This window comes from Cornus florida, unplaced genomic scaffold (genome assembly GCF_030987335.1).
Source record: "Cornus florida cultivar Cherokee Brave unplaced genomic scaffold, ASM3098733v1 CherokeeBrave_3.0.0_Hap2_Chr01, whole genome shotgun sequence".
NCBI classification, from domain to species: domain Eukaryota; kingdom Viridiplantae; phylum Streptophyta; class Magnoliopsida; order Cornales; family Cornaceae; genus Cornus; species Cornus florida.
Window position 1 is genome coordinate 54,815,996 of NW_026775571.1, and position 9,002 is coordinate 54,824,997.

The following is a 9,002-nucleotide window of genomic DNA, read 5'->3' on the forward strand; positions in this document are numbered from 1 at the left end:
ACCGAAAAACTAATCTTCCTCCACTTGACCATTATCTAAATTTGACTTACATTTAGGTCATTTGTATGATTTTATTCATGCCTTCACGGTCTCCTATGACATCTGCATTCGGTTCGAAAATTTGAAGTGACTTTTTGATAAATCAAAGATTTAAGTATTTTTAACTAGTCTAAATTTACTAATAGGAATTTTAGTCCAACTGACATTTCCTTCTCCTGACCCTAGTGGAATTAATAGAATGTGGAGTCCATATGAAACAAAAGAATGTGCTTACGTGACTTACCTGTTAAAATAAATAAATTCGGTCAAATTTTATGTAGAGAGATTTAAGTTGTAATTGTAGGTGTAGAAATTTGTCGATATTTTAATTATTTAGTGAAAAGTAAAATAATTTCACTTAAATTTTTTATGCGAAACTTATTTGTGGGCACACTCGAACTTTTAGAGTAGTCCGAGCTCTAACTTGAAACACAATATTAATTAGGGCAAAGTATAGAAAATTTCTCTCCACTTGTAGCATTTTTCAGTAAACCCTCCTTATTTATTTTTTAACCAAAAAACCCCTTTCGACTTGTAGTCGTTTTTCAATAAATTTTCCTTGTTTAATTTTTTTACCAAAGAACCCCCATCAACTATCTGAAGGGGGTAAAAGAGTTGATATTTTGACCAAAATACCCTTTTATTTAAATCTTAATTCTCCTGAATTTCAAAAATTCATATATCATAAACAGTACATTTAAAAATTGTAAATAATATATGCATAAAAGGTTTATGAAATAAGGATTTCAGAAATATAATATTTGTACAACAAACCTTCTTAACTAAAGCGAAATAGGCAATCTAAAAATCTACTCCAACAATCTTATGTTATTTAAAAAAAATAAAAATACTCGAAATATTTACAAGAAAATTTTCAGAATTATTCATTTACATATAGAGCCAAATATATAAAAAAAATTAGCCCCAACTGTGATCGATTTCATGAAATATTATATTTTGCGTCAAAATATTTTCATTCTTTTATAGACTCACCATTTAAAAAAAAAAAAAATTGAATATTCGGTCTCTATTGGTGCTAATTTTTTTATATGTTATGCTCTATAAGAAAATGAATAATTCTGAAAATTAAAATAAAATAAGATTGTTGGAGTAGATTTTTAGATTATTTATTTCTCTCTGGTTTGAAGTTTTGTTAAACAAATCTTATATTTCTGAAATTCTTGTTTTATAAGTTTTCCGTGTATATATTATTTGCAATATTTGGATGTACGGCTGGTGAGATATTAATTTTTTAAGTTCGTAAAAATTAAGATTTATATAAAAAGACATTTTGGTCCAAATATTAACTCTTTTACCCCCTAAATAGTTGAGGCCTTGAGGGGGGTTTTTTGGCAAAAAATTAGACAAAGAAGATTCATTAGAAAGGGCTACAAGTCGAGGGGGTTCTTTGGTAAAAAATTAGAAAAGAGAGTTTACTGGAAAAGGCTACAAGTTGAGGGGGGGTTTTCTGTACTTTGCTTTATTAATTATAAGGTTTGCAGTTATAGTCACGGTAGCCAAGGGCAGAGCCAGTGCACGTGCCCCTGGCCCCGCTTACTGTAATATATATACTAAATTTATATATTTTTACATATATATATGAAAAAATTTAGATAATGCCCCCCCCCCCTCCCCCCTAAAATTTTATTTTCTAAAACTCTCTCTTAAATTGTGTATTTCTTCTCTTTTTTACTCTTTAAATTCGTTTAATTTCCTTTAAAAAAAGTCAAATTTTCCTTTTTGAATCAAACTCCAATTTTTTTCACTTTCAAAATTTTCTCATTTTTCTTTCATTTTTAAATTTTTTGTTAATTATTTATCTTTCTTAAATTACTTATTGATTGACATATTATTTTTATGGAATCTATATTTATTATCGTGATTATTGAATATATACATATTTTTTACACTATGCCTGGTCTGAATTTAATTTTGGCTTTGCCGTGTACGAACTCGGATGAATATAGATATTACTCGGATGAATAACGGTATTACGTAACAGTATCTCGCAATCGTGAATTCTTTAAGTCAATGTTCTTATTAAGGAGGCATGTTGATAATATTTTTTTTTACTAAATTAATGAATAATAATATGTTGAAGTATTAAATTTTTTTTGCACCATATATAACATGGGAGAAGAGAAAATAAAATTAAAAAAATATCTATAATAAAATTCAAAAGAAAGGATAAAAAAAAAAAGTGTACTCACGCCCTCACTCACATGAGGTAAGTGATGTTCAAATCTAACCGATATGTATTAGACTAAGGGAAATGATTCTTGTACTGAATAGTTAAAGTGAATTGCTAGATATACTATATTAATTGGTTAATTATGTAACAAATAAAGAAGTGAAGCCCTCCACTTAGTTGTATTTGGTATAAATAACTAATTACAAATTATTTGGTTAGGCAATTCACTGCAAGTGTTCGGTGTAAGTATCACTACTTTTAAACTAATCATGTCTATCACTTCTTCCCAGATTAAGAATTAATATAAATATGAAAATACGAATCCATTAATCACGTTTCGACATTAAAATTTGCCTACACAATTAGTTTATCACATTTGGAGCTTTGAGCTAGATGCTTATTGTTTTTATTTTCTAATATTTTTTAATTAACCCATAACAGATATAAAAATTGCATTAGAATCACATTTTCTAAAAAATAATTACAGAATTATCCCACTGCGTCCTGAAAGTTTCTCCAAAGTGTCCAAACATGAAGAAAAAAAATTGAAGTTCCAACACTTCAATTAGGCCGTGTTCCACTCCCGTTTGATATTGCCATAGCACTCAGAATTAGACCGTGTTCCACGCCCGTTGATATTGCCACAACACTAAAAAAGAAGTCTCTACACCCATGACTAGTTAAGAGCAATTGTGGCGTTCCATGGTAATAGTTCTTAAAATTGTGAAGTCTATCTCATATTCTTAAATTCTTATTGTTTAGACCACATATTTAAACATTTTTGATAAAAATAAAAAGCGCTTAACCCAAAATCTAGGCACCAAAATCAACCTTCAATTTTGGATGGGAAAGATTAAAAGTCAATTGAAGTATTGGTTGTGTTAAAAAAAAAAAAAATTGAAGTATTGGTTGAAGAATCACATTAACATGCTACACTACAAAATAGGTATAGAGTTTAAAAGCTGTAAAAAAAAAAAATGCTTTGTATTTCGAGGTATTTGAAAGAGGTATAAATGGGTATGTATATAATACTATATAACAACTTCAATTTTTGAGTAAATAGACAAACGTTTATTCATTATCATTACTATTTTTTGATAAATTGAGCAATGAAGCTACATATCACATTTAACCTTTTCTCTCATTATCATCAATATCACAGTTGACGCAGTAGTGGGACCCTCACATTATTATATATAAATATACTGACCAAAATTTTGAATAAGTTCTCACTTTGACTTTATTCTTCTTGTTTGGCTCCTCCTACCCTTAATTTGCTTTTGCTCTCTCGTGAATTTTCCTAGAAAGTAGTAGATTGTCAAACTTTTGAACCATCTGTTTTTCTTCAGAACAGCAGATATTTTGTACAATTCACGTTTTAAATAAGACTGCGTAAACCAACTACATCTAAATAAATTATGCATTACCCTTTACAAAGAACAAAAAAATAATATATTTAAATTACTAAAAGATTGTATCTTTCTTGACCAAATGAAAATCCAAACCGGGGGCTCCAAAAATAGATTGGGTTAATTCCACTTTATCTCCTTTGAAGCTTCTCAATAACCTACATAGACCGGCTTTATGTTTTCTAATCCACTTGTTTCCTTTGAGGTTCTGGTTTATTTAACAAATTATCTTTTCTTGACCATTTTGCCCTTCTAATGCTTGAAATGATAACAAGCATTTCATGAGTAAAACGATAAAAAAAGTCACTAAGTGAAATTATGTAACATAAAAGGAGGTTTCTGTGAAATATTGACAAACTCCAACGAAGAAAATAGAATTTACCCAAATAGATTTAGCTATGACCTAGTCCAACCTCAATATATACATTTATTTGGCTATGACTTTAGTCCATTTAGCAGTGGAGGAAGCTTCTGCTTCACATCTGATCCTCTTCATAACTTGTGAGGAAATGGAGAGTTGAAATGGAAGCCCTTTGGCAACAACAGATCAGAAGGCATATATACCTTCCTCCCTTAATTTCATTTCTCTCTCATGAATTTTCCAAGAAAGCAGTTGGTAGTCAACACTTTTCATTTGGTCAAGAAAGATACAATTTACCTACCCAACCAAAAAAAAGAAAAAAAAAAGAGACTTGGCTATGACTTAATGTTCATTGATGGAAGCCCTCTTTGGCAACAGATCAGAAAACACAATACATCCCATCTTCACCAAGAAGCACCACTCAAGCTTAATGACACTTCTTCTAATCCTTGTTCTCATAATTTTCTGTTCTTGTACAATAGAAATCTGCACAGCCATAGACACCATTACTTCAAATCAACCCATCAATGACTCTGAAACTATAGTCTCCAATGGTGACACCTTCAAAATGGGATTTTTCAGTCCTGTTGATTCCACTGACAGGTATTTTGGTATCTGGTACAACTCCTCTACAAAGTTTGTGGTATGGGTAGCGAATAGGGATAAACCGGTTAATGACTCTTCTGGGACAGTGACAATATTCAGTGATGGCAATCTTGTAGTCTTGGATGGACAGAAACAGATTGTTTGGTCATCAAATGTTCCAAATTCTTCTTTGAATTCAAGTGCCCAGCTTTTGGATTATGGGAACCTTATAATCCGAGATGACTCCAATGGAAACATAATGTGGGAGAGTTTTGAACACCCTTCTGATTCCTTCTTGCAGGGGATGAAAATTAGTACCAACAAGTTTACGGATAAGAAGACTCGGCTGAGCTCATGGAAAAGCCCTTCGGATCCATCCAGTGGAAGGTTTACTTTTGGTATCAATCCTCTGAATGTTCCAGAAGTGTATGTATGGAATGGCAGTCATCCATACTGGCGTAGCGGTCCATGGAATGGGCAATTTTTTATTGGCATACCTAAAATGGTTTCCGTGTACTATAGCAGATTTGAAGTTGTAGATGATAAGGAAGGAAATGTGATTTTAACTTATACTTACGCAAAAGAGTCTTCTCTGTTATATGTTGCCTTGAGTTCTGATGGAGCTCTAATGGAGAAGACCAAGACTTGGGAGAATTTGTGGTCGGCCCCAGTTACTGAATGTGAATTTTATGGCAAGTGTGGTCCATTCGGAAGCTGCAATGTGCAGGGTTCACCAATTTGCACATGTTTACAAGGGTTCGATCCAAAGGATAAGGAGGAATGGAGTAGAGGAAATTGGAGCAGTGGATGTGTGAGGACGACACAATTGCGGTGTGAGAGAAACAACAGTGGCGGTGAAAAGGGCAAAGAAGATGGTTTTTTGAAGCTAAAGATAGTGAAAGTGCCAGCTTTTGCTGAGTGGTTATTTGCTTTGGAAGACAACTGTAGAAGCCAATGCTTGAACAATTGTTCTTGTATAGCTTATGCATATGATAATGGCATTGGTTGTATGCAGTGGAGGGGAGACTTAATCGACATACAGGAATTCTCCTATGGTGGGGCAGATCTTTACATTCGTGTGGCGTATTCAGAACTTGGTAATTTTTTTTTTCATCATCCTTGAAATAGTCCTCTTTTCCTGTGTTTTTATTTTTTATTTTTTTTACTTGTTGATTCAGAATAAGCATATATCACTTGAATTTGAACCATTGCATATACTAAACATGTTAGAGCCGTGGAAATTGTCTAAATTCTCGATTCTTCAATCCATATTAACTTAAGAACTGTCTCAAAGTTTGTTAATGTGTGTTTTTCAGGAAAAAAGAGAAGCACAAAATTAGTTATCGCAATTGCAGTGCTCATAGGGTCAGTAACCATTGCAATTTGTATCTATCTTTCCTGGAGGTGGATGGCTAGACCACGAGGTATATGTTCGTAAAAATTAGCTCAAGAGATTAGCACATATTTTCTGTTATTATATAGATTACCGGCCTATTGCTAAATTCTGAATCAGGAAGGAAGAAAAGAAGTGAGAAGTTATCATTTACAAGAATGGAAGTGAATGCAGATAGTTCAAATGACAGCATGCCAGTTGGAGATAATCTGAACCAAATTAAACTTGAAGAGCTACCTGCTGGCAATTGCAACAGACGAATTTGATGTAGCTAATAAGCTCGGGCAGGGTGGTTTCGGTCCAGTGTACAAGGTAATGCATGTTCATCTGAAACTTTATGCTGTGCCCCCAAAAAAATAAAAAAAATTCAATTTTATCTTTAATTTCAGGGAAAATTGAGTGGACAAGATATAGCTATCAAAAGGCTTTCAAGATCCTCTGGACAAGGGCTGGAGGAATTTATGAATGACGTGGTGGTAATTTCCCAATTCCAGCATCGCAATCTTGTTAAACTTCTTGGCTGCTGTGTGGAAAGAGAAGAAAAAATGTTGATATATGAGTACATGCCAAATAAAAGCTTGGATGCATTTCTATTTGGTTAGTTCATGATAAAGCTCTTTATATTTCTTTGATTAGTTCATGATAATGCTCATTATGTTATTTCTAGTTATTTAAATTTCATAACCTTAACATCAGCAGGAACTTCATTGTGTTGACAAGACAGAAGGCCTTTTCTTTTGCAGTGTTTGTGAACAATTGATGTACTAAAACTATAAATTCTTTCACAACATAAATTTATTCTCTATACAACATTAACCTACTTATTTTTTTCTTTTCTTCAATATTCTTCCAGATCCAATCAAGCGAACACTCCTAGATTGGAGAAAACGTGCCAGCATTATAGAAGGAATTGGTCGAGGTCTACTTTACCTGCATAGGGATTCCAGATTAAGGATTATTCATAGAGATCTAAAGACAAGCAATGTTTTATTGGATGAAAATCTAAATCCAAAAATTTCAGATTTCGGCATGGCAAAGATTTTTGGAGGCAACCAAGACCAAGCCAAGACCTTAAGGGTTGTTGGAACATAGTAAGTACTAGCTTTTGCTTTGTCAAAAATGATTAATCATTCATGTGACAATCTTTTTTTCTCATGCAATACTTGAACTCAAATAATTTTACTATTTGGGCTGTAATAACACAATGCAGTGGTTATATGGCACCTGAATATGCAATGCAAGGTAAATTCTCGGAAAAATCTGATATCTTTAGCTTCGGAGTATTGTTGTTAGAGATTGTAAGTGGGCGAAAGAACACTAGTTTCTATTCTGACGAGCACTCTTTAAGCCTTCTAGGATTTATAAGTTCACGTGAATTATTGCCTCAGTTACTCCATATAGTCTCTTTTAATCTAAGTCCAACATTTCATAGTTGTGTTACTTTGTCCAGGCATGGAAGCTGTGGAATGAAGATGGGATTGTAATGCTAACAGATTCAACAATTTTTGATCCATGTTTTTGAGCAGAGATCTTGAGATACGTACATGTAGGACTGTTGTGTGTGCAAGAATTCGCCACTAATAGGCCAACTATTTCAACTGTTCTTTCGATGCTTAGTAGTGAAATTGCAGATCTCCCAACTCCAAAGCAACCTGCATTTACTGAAATACAGTGCCTCTCAAATATAAGGTCTTCTCGACAAAGCCAAGGGAGTTGTTCTGTGAATAACGTAACTCTTACAACCATTGATGGCCGTTAGCATGCAAATTCTTCAGATTGTCATCCATTAAGTGCACATTAATTGAATATAGCATATATGGTTTTGTTTTGCATAGTGTGTTCATCAACTTTATTCAAAAATCAGTGTTTGCCTCTATCCTTCCACTTATTTGGCCAAACCTTCTATTCTTTGTTTTTGATTAGCCAGTTGTTACAGATTAATCAGGCAAATCAACCACTTTGGCAATAGCCTGTAGTTTTGATTAAAAAGTGGGAGGAAAAAAGATGAAAAAAACACTATAATACCATTTTTGTTCCCATTGATTGTTTCATTGGATTTTTAAGATAAAGTACATGGAGAAAACAAGGGTATACCCCATGATTACAGTAAGAGATCAACAGAAAAAGGCCCATTTCCAATACGAAAGAAAAGCATAATCTAAAAGGTCAACTTGAGAGAAACTAAAAAATGACTAGCAAATCAGCAAATGAAAGCTGCATTACATGGATCACATTATTATTAAAATCCATGATTTTCCTGACACTATTCAAGATAAAAAGCAACTCCAAAGTTTTTTGGGAATCTTGAATTATAGTCGCACTTTTATTAAAGGCTTATCTCAAAAAGAGCTTCTTTAATAAAGAAGCTACAGAAAAATGTCATTTTCACCTGGACTGATAATGACACCACCATTATCAAACAAATCAAAGCTGATTTAGTCCATATTCCTGAAGTATATTTCCCTCAAAATGGAGATAAACTTATTCTTGAAACGGATGCCTCCGATTTCTACTGGCGATGTGTTTTAAAAGCCATTCCTAAAGACAAATGGGTTGACGATACTCCATCCTTTCCCATGATTCGAGCTCGCAAAGCTCCAATCCCAAAGAAACTTCAACAAGAAGAATAAATTTGTGGATATAATTCTGGAAAATTCAAGCCCAATGAACAGAATTATATTATTTATGAAAAAGAACTTCTGGCAATAAAAATGGCAATCAAATGCTTTCATATTTATTTAGCACCAGAAGATTTTATTATTCGCACTGATAACCAAGCAGTGAAAGATTTCCTTATAAACAAAAAGAATTGTTTAGATGGACGTCGTTTAAAATGGTATAATGTGATTGCTCAATATTCTTTTGCTATTGAACATATCAAAGGAACTAACAACTTTCTTGCAGACTTCTTAAGCAGACCACTAGACGTATCTAACCCAAATACTTCTTTCTCTATGTAAACAGATGGATGAACACAACTATCCACCCAAAGATAAAGACGGTTGGATCACTGTTGCCAAAAAA

General features: G+C 33.0%; 1 pseudogene; it reads left to right on the forward strand.

The window, feature by feature from the left end:
* The first annotated feature begins 4,315 nt into the window (after nucleotides 1-4,315).
* LOC132272484 (G-type lectin S-receptor-like serine/threonine-protein kinase At1g11330) lies at nucleotides 4,316-7,737 on the forward strand (annotated as a pseudogene).
* The last annotated feature ends 1,265 nt before the right edge of the window (nucleotides 7,738-9,002 follow it).